The sequence below is a fragment of the Oncorhynchus masou genome, unplaced genomic scaffold (genome assembly GCF_036934945.1).
Source record: "Oncorhynchus masou masou isolate Uvic2021 unplaced genomic scaffold, UVic_Omas_1.1 unplaced_scaffold_988, whole genome shotgun sequence".
Lineage (NCBI taxonomy): Eukaryota > Metazoa > Chordata > Actinopteri > Salmoniformes > Salmonidae > Oncorhynchus > Oncorhynchus masou.
This window is the reverse complement of record NW_027016399.1, coordinates 187,464-204,020: the sequence shown is the minus strand read 5'-3', so window position 1 is coordinate 204,020 and position 16,557 is coordinate 187,464. Positions and strand designations below refer to the sequence as shown.

The 16,557-nt window shown below is 45.1% G+C and overlaps 1 pseudogene; it reads right to left on the bottom strand.

Annotated features, from left to right (window-relative positions):
• Positions 1-5,925: 5,925 nt before the first annotated feature.
• On the bottom strand, positions 5,926-14,909 carry LOC135538613 (tripartite motif-containing protein 16-like; annotated as a pseudogene).
• Between the last annotated feature and the right edge of the window lie 1,648 nt (positions 14,910-16,557).

Below are 16,557 nucleotides of genomic sequence, written 5' to 3'. Positions count from 1 at the left end.
CTTTCACATCCCTCTATCATCACTCCATGGGGAGTCCAACCATTACCTCTCTCCTCTTTCACATCCCTCTATCATCACTCCATGGGGGAGTACAACCATTACCTCTCTCCTCTTTCACATCCCTCTATCATCACTCCATGGGGGAGTCATTACCTCTCTCCTCTTCACATCCCTCTATCATCATTCCATGGGGAGTACAACCATTACCTCTCTCCTCTTTCACATCCCTCTATCATCACTCCATGGGGAGTACAACCATTACCTCTCTCCTCTTTCACATCCCTCTATCATCACTCCATGGGGGAGTACAACCATTACCTCTCTCCTCTTTCACATCCCTCTATCATCACTCCATGGGGAGTACAACCATTACCTCTCTCCTCTTTCACATCCCTCTATCATACTCCATGTAACAACACATTACCTCTCCTTTTCATCTGACACCACCTGGTATCATACTGCTGTAACAACACAGCACCTAAACCTGCTTTAGAGGCATCTGGACATGGTATCATACTGCTGTAACAACACAGCACCTAAACCTGCTTTAGAGGCATCTGGACACCACCTGGTATCATACTGCTGTAACAACACAGCACCTAAACCTGCTTTAGAGGCATCTGGACACCACCTGGTATCATACTGCTGTAACAACACAGCACCTAAACCTGCATTAGAGGCATCTGGACACCACCTGGTATCATACTGCTGTAACAACAGCACCTAAACCTGCTTTAGAGGCATCTGGACACCACCTATCATCACTCCATGGTATCATACTGCTGTAACAACACAGCACCTAAACCTGCATTAGAGGCATCTGGACACCACCTGGTATCATACTGCTGTAACAACACAGCACCTAAACCTCTTTAGAGGCATCTGGACACCACCTGGTATCATACTGCTGTAACAACACAGCACCTAAACCTGCTTTAGAGGCATCTGGACACCACCTGGTATCATACTGCTGTAACAACACAGCACCTAAACCTGCTTTAGAGGCATCTGGACACCACCTGGTATCATACTGCTGTAACAACACAGCACCTAAACCTGCTTTAGAGGCATCTGGACACCACCTGGTATCATACTGCTGTAACAACACAGCACCTAAACCTGCTTTAGAGGCATCTGGACACCACCTGGTATCATACTGCTGTAACAACACAGCACCTAAACCTGCTTTAGAGGCATCTGGACACCACCTGGTATCATACTGCTGTAACAACACAGCACCTAAACCTGCATTAGAGGCATCTGGACACCACCTGGTATCATACTGCTGTAACAACACAGCACCTAAACCTGCTTTAGAGGCATCTGGACACCACCTGGTATCATACTGCTGTAACAACACAGCACCTAAACCTGCATTAGAGGCATCTGGACACCACCTGGTATCATACTGCTGTAACAACACAGCACCTAAACCTGCTTTAGAGGCATCTGGACACCACCTGGTATCATACTGCTGTAACAACACAGCACCTAAACCTGCTTTAGAGGCATCTGGACACCACCTGGTATCATACTGCTGTAACAACACAGCACCTAAACCTGCTTTAGAGGCATCTGGACACCACCTGGTATCATACTGCTGTAACAACACAGCACCTAAACCTGCTTTAGAGGCATCTGGACACCACCTGGTATCATACTGCTGTAACAACACAGCACCTAAACCTGCATTAGAGGCATCTGGACACCACCTGGTATCATACTGCTGTAACAACACAGCACCTAAACCTGCTTTAGAGGCATCTGGACACCACCTGGTATCATACTGCTGTAACACAGCACCTAAACCTGCTTTAGAGGCATCTGGACACCACCTGGTATCATACTGCTGTAACAACACAGCACCTAAACCTGCATTAGAGGCATCTGGACACCACCTGGTATCATACTGCTGTAACAACACAGCACCTAAACCTGCTTTAGAGGCATCTGGACACCACCTGGTATCATACTGCTGTAACAACACAGCACCTAAACCTGCATTAGAGGCATCTGGACACCACCTGGTATCATACTGCTGTAACAACACAGCACCTAAACCTGCTTTAGAGGCATCTGGACACCACCTGGTATCATACTGCTGTAACAACACAGCACCTAAACCTGCTTTAGAGGCATCTGGACACCACCTGTATCATACTGCTGTGAACACAGCACCTAAACCTGCTTTAGAGGCATCTGGACACCACCTGTATCATACTGCTGTAACAACACAGCACCTAAACCTGCATTAGAGGCATCTGGACACCACCTGGTATCATACTGCTGTAACAACACAGCACCTAAACCTGCTTTAGAGGCATCTGGACACCACCTGGTATCATACTGCTGTAACAACATATAAACCTGCTTTAGAGGCATCTGGACACCACCTGGTATCATACTGCTGTAACAACACAGCACCTAAACCTGCATTAGAGGCATCTGGACACCACCTGGTATCATACTGCTGTAACAACACAGTACCTAAACCTAGTAGGCATCTGGACACCACCTGGTATCATACTGCTGTAACAACACAGCACCTAAATAGAATACATCTGGATATAGTGATGTACCTGAACAACACAGTACCTAAACCTGCTTTAGAGGCATCTGGACACCACCTGGTATCATAGCTGTAACAACACAGCACCTAAACCTGAATAGAGGCATCTGGACACCACCTGGTATCATACTGCTGTAACAACACAGCACCTAAACCTGCATTAGAGGATCTGGACACCACCTGGTATCATACTGCTGTAACAACACAGCACCTAAACCTGCTTAGTGCTGTACCTGGTATAGTATATAGTACTGGATCATAGTGATGTTAGACCTGAATAGTATACAGTATATGTGTAACAACACCAGTCTGTAGTATAAGTACCTGAGTGGGATCAGACCTGAATAGTTAACAGTATCATAGCTGATGTACCTGAATTATCAGTATATAGTTTAGTGATGTACCTGAATAGTATACAGTGTATATAGTGCATGTACCTGAATAGTATAATGGACACTGTGGTGCCTGGCTCATAGATATACTGTATATAGTGATGTACCTGAACTGAGAATAGTATAATGAGAACCTATATAGTGATGTACCTGAATAGTATACAGTTTAGTCTGGACTGATCTGCCTGGTCCCTGATGTAGTGAATAGTATTTCCTACCTGAATATCTCCATGTCACTGGTACCTGAATAGTATATCTCTGTGATGTACCTGAATAGTATATACTAGTATACTAGTATATAGTGATGTACCTGAATAGTATACAGTATATAGTGATGTAAGGCTGAATAGCCTACAGTATCTCTGCTGTTATAGTGATAATGAGACCTTTCTAGGTTCATGGATCACTGGTCTACATCTGCTGTTACCTGGTCTCAGTGATAATGAGACCTTTCTAGTTCATGGATCACTGGTCTATGCTAGTTAACTGGTCTCAGTGATAATGAGACCTTTCTAGTATACAGTATACAGTAGTCTGCTGAACTGGTCTCAGTGATAATGATTTCTAGGTTCATGGATCACTGGTCTACAGTATGTCTGCTGTTAGATGGTCTCAGTGATAATGAGACTGAACCATGGATCACTATACAGTATCTCTGATGTAACTGAATCTCAGTGATACATTTATAGTGATTACATGGATAGTATACAGTATATGCTGTTAACTGGTCTCAGTGATATGAGACCTTTCTAGGTTCTGAATACTATAGTATCTAGTGATGTTAGACTGGTCTCAGTGATAATGAGACCTGATGGAGTTCATGGATAGTCTACAGTATCTATGTCTGTACCTGAATAGTATATCAGTATATAGTGATGTACCTGAATAGTATATAGGTTATATCATGGTCACATTTCCTCCATGTCATCTCCTGTGGTCAGTGTATCATTCCTGTCCCTCACCATTTCCTCCACTGTCCTCTCCTGCTGGTCAGTGTATCATTCCTGTCCCTCACCATTTCTCTCCACTGTCCTCTCCTGCTGGTCAGTCTATCATTTCCTGTCCCTCACCATTTCCTCCACTGTCCTCTCCTGCTGGTCAGTGTATCATTCCTGTCCCTCACCATTTCTCCACTGTCCTCTCCTGCTGGTCAGAATCATTCCTGTCCCTCACTACTGTCCTCTCCTGCTGGTCACTGTAGATCCTATGGAGTGATACAATCCTGGACCATTTCCTCCATGTCCTCTCCTGAAATGGTCAGTGTATCAATATGTCCCTCATTTCCTGTCCTCTCCTGCTGGTCAGTGTAGCATTCCTGTCACATTTCCTGCACTGTCCTCTCCTGCTGGTTCACCTGAAACTTAGTGGTCAGTATGTTATCAATACAGGTATGTATGTTTGTAAAGACCAGTATGGACTTTCAAACATCAGGTGACTGTATGTGAACCATAGTAAAGACCAGTATGGACTATCAATACAGTCACTGTATGTAGAACCATAGTAAAGACCAGTATGGACTATCAATACAGGTACTGTATGTAGAACCATAGTGGACCAGACTTCATGGACTATCAATACAGGTACTGTATGTAGAACCATAGTAAAGACCAGTATGGACTATCAATACAGGTACTGTATGTAGAACCATAGTAAAGACCAGTATGGACTATCAATACAGGTACTGTATGTAGAACCATAGTAAAGACCAGTATGGACTATCAATACAGGTACTGTATGTAGAACCATAGTAAAGACCAGTATGGACTATCAATACAGGTACTGTATGTAGAACCATAGTAAAGACCAGTATGGACTATCAATACAGGTACTGTATGTAGAACCATAGTAAAGACCAGTATGGACTATCAATACAGGTACTGTATGTAGAACCATAGTAAAGACCAGTATGGACTATCAATACAGGTACTGTATGTAGAACCATAGTAAAGACCAGTATGGACTATCAATACAGGTACTGTATGTAGAACCATAGTAAAGACCAGTATGGACTATCAATACAAAGTGACCATTTAGAATGAGACCCAGTTCAATGAGAGGAAGTCTTAACAGAACTGGGGGATGACAGACAGGAAGTGGGGGGGTGGAGATCTAATATATTTTTGTGCCAAACACTAAAGCATGATATTGTAATAAATCTACACCCTATTCCCTACGTAGAACACTACTTTAGACATGGTCAGAAGCACCGTAGTGCACTACGTAGGGAATAGGGAACCATTTAGAACAGAGACAGTAATTCCCCTGAACATCTTCCTCTTCCTCATCTGGTTTCTTGAACAGCCCTTCACTCCTCCCCTCTTCCTCCCCTCCTCCCTCTTCATTCTATTCTATCAGCCACACCACTAGCTCACCTCCACACAATACATTTACAAGTTAAAGACACACCTTGGAATAAATAACAAAGGAAAACTATTACTAGATGAAGTTGAGTGTTTTTTATTATTTCCCATCACCATAAATCATATTTAATCACTGAACAGTAGCAGACCTAACTTCATCTGTTCCTGACTCTGGATAGTGGATTAAAAAGACCATCAATCTCCAATGATATTAAAGTACTATTCTGAACATTACTGATATACTGAGTGGCAAGTCAAGATATCTGCTGGTTTTATTGTTTGGTCAACAGCACCACCTGCTGGACAGGTTTAATGTTGCTGGACTGAGCAGTATGGGAGGATGAAAGATGACACATTTAGGGCCGGTTTCCTGGACATCTACATTGAACATACTGTTTAGTCCAGGACTAGGATTCATCTGTGTCTGGGAAACCAGACCATATAGTTTAGTAGAAAGGAAGTGATACCAGCTTGTAGTGGGCTGACTAGTCCTGAATTGTCCTTTAGTTCCTGGACCATTTTCCATGCAGCTCCAGGTGACAGAGAACACATCAATTAGGACCGAGCCAACAAGCTGATCAATGATACTGAGGAGAATTACATAGAGACAGAGAACCAACTGAGAAAACATATCAATGGTTCTGAATGACAACCAATATACATCAACACCAGACATCATGATTCATGGAAATGTACAAGATTAAAACATTGGATTGAATTTTAATTAATAACAAATCAGTTTACAGTTTAACCAGCTCAGCAGAACCATTATAATGAGACCAAACCCAGGATAGAGGGGCTGAGTGAATGTGGTCTGGACTCTGTGGAGGAGGGTCATTGTGTCAGAGACACTGTAGAAGGACAGAGTACCTGCCTTGTGATCCAGGTACACTCCTACTCTGGAGGACTGAGGGCCTGATACTTTAGTCACAACATTATTGTGTCTGAAACAATAACCACCACTATAGTAATATAAACTCCAGGACTTGTTATTGTATCCAAATCCACCATCTCTCTCTGTTCTGCTGATGTCTTTATATGAGACTGCTGTATCAACACCACCAGTCCACTCCACCTCCCAGTAACAGCGTCCAGACAGACCCTCTCTACACAGAACCTGCCACCAGTTGGTGAATCTGTCTGGATGGTCAGGATATGGTTGGACTTGGTCTGTACTGGTCACCTTTCTGTTCCCTTCAGACAGAGAGAGAGTGTGTGTGCTGTGTTTGGGTCCAGTGTGAGCTGACAGGAATCTGGGAGAAGAGCAGAGACCAACGAGGGGAGTCAGAACAATAAGTTAAGTCAGATACTGTATCTCCCCTGTCTTTGATTAGAGCACAGCAGAGATCAAATCAGAGAAATATGAGGAGTCAGATAGAGACCCAGTCTTTGATTAGATCTACTATTGCTATATATTTCTAGAGGGATTGTTAGGAGTGTCAGTAAAAAGAGACTGTTAGTTACTTCACAATAAAGAGACTCACATTGTAACAACTGTTCTCTGGTCTTGGGCTCTGGAGGCAGTACAACATCCACTATATTCACTACAGACACACAAACACATTGACAGAGAGAGGGAATGTTATCATCAGACCATATTCCACATGTATATGACTAGTAGGGAACTTTCAATGGTCTAAAGTTGATGTTCTTATTGTTTTCAACACACCTGTAGTGGAGATCTTGGTCCATTCTCCTTTAAGGAAGTCTTCTAGTTTCTCTCTCAGTTCAGACACAGTCTGACTCACATCTCCAAAGTACTGAAGAGGACGGACAACGATGCTGGGTAAGTCTGAAGATACACTGATACTGGAGAGACTGATACCTCTGGAGAGAGAGAGAGAGAGAGACTGATACCTCTGGAGAGAGAGAGAGAGAGAGATACCTCTGGAGAGAGACTGATACCTCTGGAGAGAGAGAGAGAGAGAGACTGAGAGAGAGACTGATACCTCTGGAGAGAGAGAGAGAGAGAGAGGAGAGAGAGAGAGAGAGACTGATACCTCTGGAGAGAGAGAGAGAGAGACTGATACCTCTGGAGAGAGAGAGAGACTGATACCTCTGGAGAGAGAGAGAGAGAGAGAGAGAGACTGATACCTCTGGAGAGAGAGAGAGAGAGAGACTGATACCTCTGGAGAGAGAGAGAGAGAGACTGAGACTGATAACTCTGGAGAGAGAGATACCTCTGGAGAGAGAGAGAGACTGATACCTCTGGAGAGAGAGAGAGAGAGAGACTGAGAGAGAGAGAGAGAGAGAGACTGATACCTCTGATACCTCTGGAGAGAGAGAGAGAGAGAGAGATAAGAGAGGAGACTGACAAGAGAGAGAGAGAGAGAGGACAGAGAGAGAGAGAGAGAGACGGACAGAGAGAGAGAGAGGGGACTGACAGAGAGAGAGAGAGGGGACGGACAGAGAGAGAGAGAGGGGAGACGGACAGAGAGAGAGAGGGGACGGACAGAGAGAGAGAGAGGGGGACGGACAGAGAGAGAGAGAGGAGACGGGGAGAGAGAGAGAGAGGACGGACAGAGAGAGAGAAGAGGGGGACGGACAGAGAGAGAGAGAGAGGGGACGGACAGAGAGAGAGGGACGGACAGAGAGAGAGAGGACGGACAGAGAGAGAGAGAGGGACGGACAGAGAGAGAGGGAGACAGAGAGAGAGAGGACGGACAGAGAGAGAGAGACGGACGAGAGAGAGAGAGGACGGACAGAGAGAGAGACAGACAGACAGGACAGACAGAGAGAGGACAGACAGAGAGAGGGACAGGACAGGACAGAGAGAGAGGACAGACAGAGAGAGACAGAGAGAGAGAGGGACGACAGAGAGAGGGACAGACAGAGAGAGAGAGAGACAGACAGAGAGAGGACAGGACAGAGAGAGGGACAGACAGACAGAGAGAGGGACGGACAGACGGACAGACAGACAGAGAGGACGGACAGACAGAGAGAGAGGACAGAGAGAGAGGGACGACAGACAGACAGAGAGGGACAGACAGGGGAGACAGACAGAGGGACGGACAGACAGAGGGAGGACGACAGAGGGACGGACAGAGACAGAGAGACAGAGGACAGAGAGACAGACAGACAGACGGAGAGAGGGACGGACGGACAGACAGAGAGATAGGGACGGACAGGGAGACAGAGAGAGACGGACAGACAGGACGGACAGGCAGACAGAGAGGAGAGGGACGGACAGACAGACAGAGAGAGGAGGGACAGACAGACAGACAGACAGACAGACAGGACAGACGGACAGACAGAGGGACGGACAGACAGACAGAGGGACGGACGGACAGACAGAGAGATAGGGACGGACAGGCAGACAGACAGAGGGGACGGACAGGACAGACCAGACAGACAGACAGAGGGGACGGACAGACAGACAGACAGACAGAGAGGGACGGACAGACAGACAGACAGACAGACAGAGAGACGGACAGACAGACAGACAGAGAGGGACGGACAGACAGACAGACAGACAGAGAGGGACGGACAGACAGACAGACAGACAGAGAGGGACGGACAGACAGACAGACAGACAGAGAGGGACGGACAGACAGACAGACAGAGAGGGGGACGGACAGACAGACAGAGAGAGAGGACGGACAGACAGGACAGACAGAGGACAGGGACAGACAGACAGAGAGAGACGGACAGACAGAGAGAGAGGACGGACAGACAGAGAGAGAGGGACGGACAGAGAGAGGGACGGACAGACGGACAGACAGAGAGGGACAGAGAGAGAGAGAGACAGGACAGACAGAGGGACGGACAGACAGAGGGACGGACAGACAGACAGACAGACAGAGACGGACGGACAGACAGACAGAGAGACGGACGGACAGGCAGACAGAGAGAGAGGGACGGACAGGCAGACAGAGAGAGAGGGACGGACAGGCAGACAGAGAGAGAGGGACGGACAGAGACAGAGAGAGAGGGACGGACGGACAGACAGAGGGACGGACAGACAGAGGGACGGACAGACAGACAGACGGACAGACAGAGGATGGACAGAGACAGACAGAGAGGGATGGACAGACAGACAGAGAGGACAGACAGACAGACAGAGAGGGACACAGACAGACAGAGGGACGGACAGACAGACAGAGAGGGACGGACAGACAGACAGAGAGAGGGACGGACAGAGAGAGAGAGAGGGACGGACAGACAGAGAGAGGACGGACAGACAGAGAGGGACGGACAGACAGACAGACAGACAGACAGAGAGACAGAGAGACGGACAGACAGAGGGACGGACAGACAGAGAGAGAGGGACGGACAGACAGACAGAGAGAGGGGACGGACAGACAGAGACAGAGAGAGGACGGACAGACAGAGAGACGGACAGAGAGAGAGATGGACAGACAGAGAGACACAGACAGAGAGGGACGGACAGAGACAGACACAGACAGAGACAGGGACGGACAGAGAGAGAGAGACAGGGAGGGATGGACAGACAGACAGACAGAGAGGGGGACGGACAGACAGAGAGAGGAGGGACAGAGAGAGAGAGAGGGACGGACAGGAGAGAGAGAGGGAGAGAGGGACAGACAGAGAGAGAGAGGAGATGGACAGAGAGACATTTCCCATGAAGTTAATTTCATATCACATGTAACAAGACAGTTTAGTTACCTGGAGGAAATGGATGTGATCCTCTGTGTGTGAGAGCTGCTCCAGCTCAGTGCTTCTCTTCCTCAGCTCAGCGATCTCCTGCTTCAGTTGCTCCAGGAGTCCTTCAGCTTGACTCACTTGAGCCTTCTCTTGGGCTCTGATCAGCTCCTTCACCTCAGAGCTCCTTCTCTCAATGGAGCGGATCAGCTCAGTAAAGATCTGATCACTGTCCTCCACTGCTGACTGTGCAGAGCGCTGGAGAGAGAGAGAGAGAGAGACAGAGAGAGAGAGAGACAGAGAGACAGAGAGACAGACAGGTAGACAGGTTCTGTCAGAACTCTGCTCCTGGACAGACAGGTCCACCAGGCCTTGTTCTCCCTCCTGGACAGACAGGTACAGAACACCTCTTGGTCCTGCTCTCCTCTCCTCCCTCCTGGACAGACAGGTACAGAACACCTCTTGGTCCTGCTCTACTCTCCTCCCTCCTGGACAGACAGGTACAGAACACCTCTTGGTCCTGCTCTACTCTCCTCCCTCCTGGACAGACAGGTACAGAACACCTCTTGGTCCTGCTCTACTCTCCTCCCTCCTGGACAGACAGGTACAGAACACCTCTTGGTCCTGCTCTACTCTCCTCCCTCCTGGACAGACAGGTACAGAACACCTCTTGGTCCTGCTCTACTCTCCTCCCTCCTGGACAGACAGGTACAGAACACCTCTTGGTATATCATATATATCTCATATCATCATTCAGAACTTTAAGCATATCTTTGGGAGGACGTCCAGCCTGTTTGACAAAGATAAACAAAGAATTTTTTCCAAATTTGTGCTGACAAAATAATCAAATGTAATGTTTTTTACCAAAAACTCTACATGGAAAGCAGAAAGCTGTGATCAATTAAATACAACGTTAACTAGATATTATCTGTGTTTTATAGCCTGGCACAGATAGTAAAAAATACTACATTAAATACAACGTTAACTAGATATTATCTGTGTCATTTATAGCCTGGCACAGATAGTAAAACTACTGTAGCGACCCGCACAGACAGCTGTGTGTTATGTGTTCGGCTAGTAGCTGGTTGTGTTGTACTTACCAGTTCCCAGTGTTCGCGGGGTCCGACATGCCAATCAACCTGCTATCTGCCAATCACAGGAATGCCTGGGATGTTCTGATGCCGGGCATCCTGGTGGTTGGCGGAGTGGCGTGGAGGGGGCGGGGCATTGGAAGTTAAGCTTCAGCCTTTGTTCTCTCTCTGACGTCTGGGCTTCACAAGAGAAGGTCCCGATTGGCTTGTGGGGTATCTTTCATTTATTTGGCGTGAGCTCAGGCCAAACAGTAGCCTGTGTAAAGTTGCTAATAAACCGTCAATTCGTAACTCAATCCTCTGTCTGGACAATTGTTCCTTTATGATCGAGTCAGGTCATTACACTACATTAAATACAACGTTAACTAGATATCATCGCCACATAACTTATGTCGAATTTAAAAGACACCGTTACCGTTAGTAACGTCTGTTACACTGTAACTTACAGGCAGCCTCACATAAAAACCTATTGGTTAACAAAGCTTTGATTATGACCAAAGTCTATAGTAGTGAAAACTCTCTCTCTCTATTCTAACTTACCACACATTCACATCACTGCCTCGACATGAATGTGTCCTGTCAGAGCCGTTTCCTGTCCGTTAACTGTTAACAGTCTCGAGCCACAGCTTAACCAATGAGCTACAAGGAGGACTGACAGTCACGAGCGGTGCAGCAGCCTCTGCAGCAGCAGCCTCCCCGGGTCCTAGTGCCCGCCCGGTAAGACGGTTAAGATGCGATGGAACGGTTGACGGAGAGAAAATAAATCACAGAGAAAATATATTGACTGATATATTGAATTGTTTAGGGAAGCTTTAGCTTTGGCTTTAATACATTCTGAAAATACTTGAAAATAAAAATAATAGTAGCCCTCCTCAGGAACAACAAAACCCTCACAGACCAACTTCTTCTTCTATGATATAATGGAGGTCCTCAAATCTTATTTTGGGGATATGGAGGCGTCTCGTGTGGCCAATAGCCTGGGGAAATGCATAGCGCCAAATTCAAATAATACGCGATAAAACTCAAACTTTCATTAAATCACACATGCAGGGTACTCAATTAAAGCTACACTCGTTATGAATCCAGCCAACATGTCAGATTTTAAAAATGCTTTTCGGCGAAAGCATGAGAAGCTATTATCTGATAGCATGCACCCCCTGAACCACCTGAACGAGATGTAAACAAATGAATTAGCGTCGCCGGCGCTACACAAAACGCTGAAATAAAATATAAAACATGCATTACCTTTGACGAGCTTCTTTGTTGGCACTCCAATATGTCCCATAAACATCACAATTGGTCCTTTTTTTCGATTAATTCCGTCCATGTTTACCCAAAATGTCCATTTATAAAGCCCGTTTTGATCCAGAAAAAAACAGCTTTCCAAAACGCAACGTCATGACAAAACATTTCAAAAGTTGCTTAAAACTATGCCAAAATATTTCAAACTACTTTTGTAATCCAACTTTAGGTATTTTTAAACGTTAATAATCGATCAAATTGTTGACGGGGCGATCTGTATTCAATAACAGCAAGTCAACAATACATGCACGGTTTTCTCTCTTCCATAACATAATCCACAGTGTCACCTCTGCCTCTTCTTCGTTTCACCAATGATTAACTTCAACCCAAAGACTGGTGACATCCTGTGGAAGTTGTAGGAACTGTAAACTGGGCGCTATCTAATTTCCCTTGACAAAGACAATTCAGGGAACTGCCAGAGGGATTTTTGTTTTTCTGAACAGTTTTTCCTTGGGCTTTTGCCTGCTACATAAGTTCTGTTATAGTCACAGACATGATTGAACCAGTTTTAGAAACTTCAGAGTGTTTTCTATCCACACATACTAATCATATACATATACTATAGTCCTGGCATGAGTAGCAGGAAGTTGAACAACAAAACCCACATGCTTTTTATCAAAAAGTAGAAATGCTGCACCCTATCCTTTAAGAGGTGTGGTCCACAAACCAACGTTAAAGGTGCATGGCGCCACCTACTGTTCTGGAGTGTGTTCAATCACGGTTTACACCTCTAAATCCTCCAACCAAACTCAGTACTTCTGAGAAAATAAAAGAGTCCTACTAACTTCTAATAGACCCTCCCCCATCCCCCAAATCACTTCCAAGTGTAATGTTTACTGTTCATTTCTGATTGTTTATTTCACTTTTGTTTATTGTCTATTTCACTTGCTTTGGCAATGAAACATATATTTCCATGCCAATAAAGCCCTATGAATTTAATTCAATTGAGAGAGAGACAGTTCCATTTTAATGTATAGGGGACATGAGTCGTCATGGTTACTCATGGTTATGTGATGATGCAGCCCAGTCGGTTACATGAACCAGTCTATTCTCTGAAAGGGGTCCAGACAGCCTGTTCCCAACAGTGGGGTCAGTGGGATTGAATAGGGGCCCCTCTCTCTCTCTCTCTGACTGGAGGAGAGAAGTGAAATGGTGTGTCTCCTCTGGTCAACAATACTCACCTTGAAAGACTCCACAGCCTGTTGGAGCTCCTTCAGCTCCTTCTCTCTCTCCTGGAATCTCTGCTGGACCTTCTGCTGACTCATCCCCAGCTGCCTCTGTGGAGAATCACTCTTCAATGAGCTATCAAGCTTTATTAGTCCAGTAGATCAATAGTATAGTAATGTGACATAGGACCCATAGAGAGGAAGGTCTACAATCCTGAGGAAGTCCCTTTACAATATTATATTATGTTGCTATGTGAATGATTGTAGTTTTTATGGCAGGATTTCATGTATCAAAGAGTTGAGACTGAACTTTGGACTCAAAAAAGGCCATTCAGAATGATAATAGTGTTTGACTTTAGAAAATGGTGATACATTTGGAGAATCTGGGTTAACATATCTATATACTCAAGGTTTGTGTTCATATTTGTGGATCCATTTCATATTGTATATAATATAATGATCTCATATTCAAACAGATTTAGTTCCTACTGTATCTTTAATTCTTTGTTTATCAGACAGCCACCAACAAGTTGTTCTGGTCTTACCTGTTTCTCAGTCCTCTCTGCTGCAGCTGACACTGTATCATGGCCTTTATGTTCATCCATTGTACACAGATAACAGATACACTGCTGATCGGTACGACAGTAAACCTCCAGCAGTTTGTCATGATGAGAGCAGATCTTCTCCTGTAGTTGTGCGGTGGCTTTGACCAGCTTGTGCTTCTTCAAAGCAGGAGATTCATAGTGAGGTTGGAGGTGAGTCTCACAGTAAGAGGCCAGACACGCCAGACAGGACATGAGGGCTTTCTGCTTTCTGGTCCCAGTGCAGACATCACACGCCACATCTCCAGGTCCAGCATAGCACAGAGCAGGAGGGGGAGCAGCCTGGAGTCCTGTCTTCCTCAGTTTCTCCACCAGCTCAGCCAACATGTTATTTTTCCTCAGATTAGGCCTTGGAGTGAAGGTCTCTCTGCACTGAGGACAGCTATAGACCCCTTTCAGATCATCCTGATCCCAGCAGCCCTCAATACAGCTCCTACAGTAACTGTGTCCACAGGGAATAGTGACCGGCTCCTTCAGTAGATCCAGACAGACAGAACAACAGAACTGGTCCTGGTCCAGCAGAACTCCCTGTTGAGCCATTTGGACGGTTGTTCACTCTCACACAGACAGACGACAGAGAGACTCAGATCAGTTTCGTTTCCTCAGAAGAGAGTTTGTGGGAAGGGGAGGGACTTCCTGGTTCTGCGAGAGGGGTGGGGTTAGAAAGGAGGGAGGGGTTATAGGAATGGAGGAAGAGAGAGAGGAACTGCATGCAACAGCAAGAGGGAGACAAATAGTTTTGTTCCAAGGTTAGAGCCCTTAACATGGAACAAATGACATAATGAATCTTAAAATGTGAGTTGTTAGAATATATGAAGGGTAACAGTTTCTATGAAGTACGTATGTATCATTATTTTAATGACCTTTATAATGCCTTATAATACACCTAATAAGGACTGAGGAGGTTGTATATAGTTAATATACAGTACCACAGATAAGGACTGAGGAGGTGTGGTATATAGTTAATATACAGTACCACAGATAAGGACTGAGGAGGTGTGGTATATAGTTAATATACAGTACCACAGATAAGGACTGAGGAGGTGTGGTATATAGTTAATATACAGTACCACAGATAAGGACTGAGGAGGTGTGGTATATAGTTAATATACAGTACCACAGATAAGGACTGTGGTATATAATTAATATACAGTAGGATGGACTGAGGAGGTGTGGTATATAGTTAATATACAGTACCACAGATAAGGACTGAGGAGGTGTGGTATATAGTTAATATACAGTACCACAGATAAGGACTGAGGAGGTGTGGTATATAGTTAATATACAGTACCACAGATAAGGACTGAGGAGGTGTGGTATATAGTTAATATACAGTACCACAGATAAGGACAGAGGAGGTGTGGTATATAGTTAATATACAGTACCACAGATAAGGACTGAGGAGGTGTGGTATATAGTTAATATACAGTACCACAGATAAGGACTGAGGAGGTGTGGTATATAGTTAATATACAGTACCACAGATAAGGACTGAGGAGGTGTGGTATATAGTTAATATACAGTACCACAGATAAGGACTGTTCTTAGAAAAGACACAACGCAGATTGAGAATTATCTAACACTTTCAAAAATACAATCAAACTTTAAAAATAGCCATAAGGGAGACTAGATACAGTGGGGCAAAAAATAATTTAGTCAGCCACCAATTGTGCAAGTTCTCCCACTTAAAAAGCTGAGAGAGGCCTGTAATTTTCATCATATGTACAATTCAACTATGACAGACAAAATGAGAAAAAAATCCAGAAAATCACATTTAATCACTTTTAATGAAGTTATTTGCAAATTATGGTGTAAAATAAGTATTTGGTCAATTACAAAAGTTTGAAGTGTACGTATGATGAAAATTACAGGCCTCAGTATAGTGATAGTGGTAGTGGGGTGGTAGATGTCTAGTCTCCCTTATGGCTCTAATCTGATAGTGGTAGTGGGTGGTAGATGTCTAGTCTCCCTGTATGGCTCTAATCTGATAGTGGTAGTGGGGTGGTAGATGTCTAGTCTCCATTATGGCTCTAATCTGATAGTGGTAGTGGGGTGGTAGATGTCTAGTCTCCTTGATATGGCTCTAATCTGATAGTGGTAGTGGGGTGGTAGATGTCTAGTCTCCTTTATGGCTCTAATCTGATAGTGGTAGTGGGGTGGTAGATGTCTAGTCTCCCTTATGGCTCTAATCTGATAGTGGTAGTGGGGTGGTAGATGTCTAGTCTCCCTTATGGCTCTAATCTGATAGTGGTAGTGGGGTGGTAGATGTCTAGTCTCCCTTATGGCTCTAATCTGATAGTGGTAGTGGGGTGGTAGATGTCTAGTCTCCCTTATGGCTCTAATCTGATAGTGGTAGTGGGGTGGTAGATGTCTAGTCTCCCTTATGGCTCTAATCTGATAGTGTGTAGTGTCTAGGGTGGTAGATGTCTAGTCTCTCCTTATGGCTCTAATCTGATAGTGGTAGTGGGGTGGT